Raw genomic sequence first — 5,746 nt, 5'->3', positions numbered from 1 at the left:
TCCATAAAATATTAAAAGCTCCCAGGCTGGCAAAAAGCATTTTATTAAGCACTTATATGGCAGACACAGAGTTAAGCCCAAGACATACCAAAAAAGCAAAAAGAAGGATGATTCCCATCCCCAAGTAGCTTACATTATAATGGGGGAAATAAAAACAAAAATAAAAGTAAGCTGAAAATTTGGGCACGGCGGCAAATTGGGGAGAGTCTGAAGCACAGTCTAGAGGGACAGCATACTTAACCCCTCCACACATACACATACTCATCATAAAGGAACTTGCCATTGGAAAGGGGCCAGCCTGGCAGAGGCATCTTCCACTACATTGGGTAGATTTTCAAAGTCAATTTACAGACATATGAACTTGAAGGCTTCTATGGGCAGCGATCTACACTGGAAGAAATCATTGGGGTTACAGATTGATTCAAGTATGGAGTAGGTTTACTAATCCTTATGTTTATCAAAAAACTGATAGGTAGCAAGTTAATAAACATTCATTCAATTGAAAGGAGTATTTTTAGAAACAATGGCATGTCTTTTTTTTTTCTCTATTTCACATTACCTATAAGATTAATGGAGTAAAAAGAGCTCTGAGCCAGAAGACATGAGATCAAGTCCACACTAGCTGTGTGGTCATGAAAAATCCCCTAACCTCTCTGGGCCTGTTTTCTAGTCAGTAACACAGAGATGTTACTTATGCTGGTCACCTCACAGGATTGTTGTGGGGAATGTGCTTGGAAAACCTAAAAACACTTCATAAATGTGAATTCATCATAGGTTTTCATTTAGATAGTGGGAAAGCTGAAGAATTTTCAAAGTGGTGACATTGAAAAAGTGCTACCCACATTACTGAGCAATCTAATCCCTCTCTAGAAGCTTAACCCTAAAAATACCTCCAATCTTACCCCTTTCATACAAATACAGCATTTAAACTTTTTAATGAACTTCATTTAGTCGAATGAAACTTCATTTAGTCATATTTCATCTATGACCTCTTTAATAATGTTGGCAGTAGAAATATTTAGTTCTTTCAGAAACAGGTTTATTATTGAAGAAGTAGATGCTTCAATTTGTCTTTCAAGGTCAGTCTATATTAGACTCAGCACATCCCTCCTAGACATATTCTTGTGAATTAGTATATTAAATATATAGTTTAACTTGATATATTCTACTTATTAGGGTTTATTTTTAATAGGCTGTTGCCTGAAAGCTATATGGCAATGGAATGCAGCATTAAGATGGACCATCTGGGCCTTCTAAACTGAGAAGATGATACACATTGATTCTGCCAACTACTCAGTTCTCTCTCCATCTCCAGCTACCAATCTCCCACTACACTCAGAATGATGTTGATGTATTGGGGATTCCATTACAATCCCCTTAAACTCTGGTCACTCTAGGTTCCCATCATTGTCTCAACCCACCAAAACAGAGAAAAAAATGCCTTTAGCTTTACTAAAGTTAAAATCCCAAAACCTAAAGCATATGTCCTTTCCCATCAGGGGATATCAGAGGTGACAAAACAATTACCTTAATACAACGGGAGACCTAGGCAGCCATAATGAATTGGCACTAATTAAACTTAAGAACCATGACTCATCCAGATCAGCAGTTACACTAGCCCTGACGGGTTGGAGTAGATGAAAAGAAGATAAGTTAGACCCAACTGTCTGATTTTTTTTCCCTCTTCCAATGTCAATTTTTATGCTTTGGCTCTTCAACAACTGGATAGATTTACCCATCTGCTCATGGTAATATCCTATACACAATGGATCCCATGAGTACAGACATTTATCCAAGACACAAGGAAAAATATCAGATAGTGAGATAAAGACACACAGACAGATAAAAATGGTCACAGAAAGTGTAGTTTGAGGAAATCCTACCAGCTTCAGTCTCAAATCATTTGTAGAGAGACCTATAGTTTTCTAAAAGTTAGGGATAACAAAATGGCAGATCAGACAGAGTGTCTTTGTTGCTAGCTCCTTTTTCCTTATTTGGGGCAGCTAGGTGACATAATGTAAAGAGGGAAAGCTTTGAAGTCAGGAGGACGTGAGTTCAAGTTCTACCTCAGACACTTACTGTGTGACCCTGGGGAAGTCACTTAACTGTTTGCCTCAGTTTCTTCATCTGTAAAATGAGCTAGAGAAGGAAATGGCAAACCATGGCATTATCTTGCCAAGAAAATCCCAAATGGGGTCATGAAGAGTCAGGTACAAGAGAAATGACTGAACAAAAACTGCCTCCATATTCTTGGTAAGGGTAAATTTTCAAATATGTCACATGTGCATTATTTTCAGCATTTTTAATCACAGGGAACATAGTACATTACAAGGGTTCTTACCTTTTCTGTGTCATGGACCTTTTTGTCAGTCTGATGCAGCCTGTTGACCCCTTGACAGAATGTTTGTTACCTACATTCATAATTGAAGGAAATGCTCAATTTCAGTGAAAGTTTAGTGAAAATAAAGATGTAGTTGTTTTCCTCTCCAAGTCCACAGATTCCCTGAAACTTATCCACTGTGGACTCCATGCCAAGAACCTCTCATATAGCAGATGGAGTATGGATCTTAGAATCAGGAAGACCTAGATTTAAATCCTGTCAATAAGTAAGCAAGTCACTTATCTGTCTCAGCCACAGTTTACTCATCTGAAAAAAAGGAGATAACAATAATACCTACTTCACAGGATCACTGTGAAGATCAAATGAGGTAATATTTATAAAGTGCACTATATAAATGTTAACAATTAGATATTATTATTATTAGTTATTTTTCAGGAAGCATGGGGTTCAAGTCCTACGCCTGATACATTCTAGCTGTGAGACCATGAAAAAGTGAAAAAATGTTTCCAGACAACTGTCTCAGATTGTGAATTACAAAAAAGTTGAAAATTTTCATCAGGTGGAGATAAGAAAGGGAAAAAGGTTTCCATAACAGGAGTGCCACACACTCATGAAATCACAGCTACATCACAGTTAAATTGAACATATACATACTTTTTTTTGAGGCAATGGGGGTTAAGTGACTTGCCCAGAGTCACACAACTAGTGAGTGTCTGAGGTCAGATTTGAACTCAGGAAGACGAATCTTCCTGACTCCAGGACCAGTACTCTATCTACTGTGCCACCTAGCTGCTTTATTTAAGATATGGAGGAAAGGTACAAGGAAACACTGAACCAAAATGATGTTAACATAAACTAGTGAGATATTTGCTAGTAGGAGATTTATATAATATAAAGTATATAACTCTACACATTTGTTGTTGTTGTTGTTTGTCCTTCATTCTCCAAGAGGACAAGAACATTTGGAGGTGCTGTCAGTAAATTTAATTGGATTTAAGTGGGGGAGTGCTGTGCAAAGTCACCAACCTCACTCTCTCCTCCAGAGCCATCTGGGTCCAGTGGCAAGATATACATCAGGATGACTGGAGATGGCCCTGGATATTTGAGGCAATCAGGGTTAAGTGACTTATCCTAGGTCACACATCTAGTAAGTTTCTGAGGCTGGATTTGAACTCAGGTCCTCTTGACTCAAGGGCCAGTGCTCTATCCACTGTGCCACCTAGATGCCCCAAGTTGACACATAATACATGAGTGACAGGAACTATGACATAGTGAATAGAGAGCCAGCTTCAAAACCAGAAAGACCTGGGTTCAAGCCCTGCCTTAGATTAATACAGTATGTTTGAATCTTGGTGACTGACTTATTTAACCTTTCAGTTAGAAGTCTCAAGACAATAAATTGTGGGAAAGGAACTAACCTGTATTAGTAGAGGGAATCCCTTTACCTGAGAATTAGCTATTTAAATGAAATCATAGGTTCAGTTTCTATCTTATCCCTAATGCAAAAGCATGTATAGAGTAACAACAGTGAAGAAATGCCTGTGTACATTTTATATGTGAACAAAGCAGGCAACTTCTAGTATGATTTGTTTTTTTTTTATTTATTTTTTTTATTTTTTTTATTTTTTGCAGGGCAATGGGGGTTAAGTGACTTGCCCAGGGCCACACAGCTAGTAAGTGTTAAGTGTCTGAGGCTGGATTTGAACTCAGGTACTCCTGAATCCAGGGCCAGCGCTTTAACCACTGCGCCATCTAGCTGCCCCTTCTAGTATGATTTGTAAAAGTGAACCTTCAAAAAAAATTTTTTTTTTAATTTAAAAAAAAAAGTGAACCTTCATTTGGCCTCAGACTGGTCTGTACCATCCGAGTGATAATTTTTATAAATATACCACACTTCTCCCACTTCCTAGCTTCTCTAAGGAATTCGTATGAGGCTTTGGATGGGAGCAAAAAGTAGTTGTTTCCTTTTTATTTCTTTACATTTGGACAATTTAGTCAATATGACATTGGCTCTAGGCCTCCAGGATCAATAATAGAGAAAGCAGTAGGCTGAAGTCAGAGAAACCCAAAGACTAACTTCAAACTCTTCCCTGACTAAAAGTACACATAACTTTCTGGTTTTCTTTTCTTTCCCAAGACTTTCTTAATCATTCTGTGTTTTCCTATTTTCTGCTTTGTTTTCTTTTTTTAAGTACCTGAGCCAAGACAAAGGCAAGCTTGATTTTAAAATAGGAGAAATGACAAATGAAATGCCACAACTGTACACAAAAGAAACAGAGCAAAATCTAAGAAGAAATTTGGAAAGCACATCAGAGAAATTTAGGCCTCAAATCCATGCTTGCCAAGTGCTCTCAGCAAACTGAACATCGGTCAAAGAAACAGGCAGTGGAGTTTATTCAAAAGATACACAGGATGATGGAGCCAATGCTTCTCCAATAAAGATTTTCAGAGAAATTTCCCTATGAAAGAACATGCCAGATTAGTTATCCCAATCTCTAGTTTCTTTTTTGGATGACATTCTAAAATACTCCAAATACTCTAAAATACTCCAGGTTAGGCCTGGGACAGGCTAGGTTCTTTCAGAAATCTCATGAAACTGAGGTTTAAAGAGTTAAGTGACTTGCTTACTTATTGAAAGGAAGTGTCTGGCAGGATTTAGATATAGATTCATTTATATCTAGGTTCAGCACCATCTACTGAAATCCCTGTGTTTCCTCAGAGGGTCACATTAAGGTCAAACAGTCATTCCACAATGGAAAAAATGACCAATAAATTTCTTTTGAATGTTTGTAGGCCCTTCTGAAAAGAGTACCACACAGAGATAAGAATTTACTAAATGTGTTTGGGGTGATTGACCCTGTAATTCCATCTTGGCAAGCCACCAGAAAGTTAACCAAAAACCAACATGATTTTAGAATCAGTTGTTCTCTAGGGAAAGGTGGACACTAATAGCACATACTTAAGTACTAAATGAATATTTGCAAAGTTCTATGAAATCATTAAATGAGAGGCTCTAATTGCAAGATTTCTGTCAATTTAAAATTATCTATGCTGCTTGAGACTCCAATAAAAATAAAACTATTTTAAAGTAAATCAAAATAAAAAAGAATTCCCCCATGGTGAAATTTCATAGGGTTTAGAGCTAGAAAGGAATCTTAGACATAATTTAGCCCGCTGGTCCTTAACCTAGGGTCCATGAACTTTAAAAAAAAAATCTTGATAACTATTACTCCACAATTGACTTCCTTTGTAATTCTGCATGTTCTATTTTATGAATTTAAAAACAGTATTCTGCCAAAGAGAGCTCCCTCTCTCTCTCTCTCTCTCTCTCTCTCTCTCTCTCTCTCTCTCTCTCTCTCTCACACACACACAAATGCAGAGAATTTCTGATATAGTCTAACCCTT

This window comes from Dromiciops gliroides, chromosome 3 (genome assembly GCF_019393635.1).
Source record: "Dromiciops gliroides isolate mDroGli1 chromosome 3, mDroGli1.pri, whole genome shotgun sequence".
Taxonomy (NCBI): Eukaryota; Metazoa; Chordata; class Mammalia; order Microbiotheria; family Microbiotheriidae; genus Dromiciops; species Dromiciops gliroides.
This window is presented reverse-complemented; position numbering follows the sequence as displayed.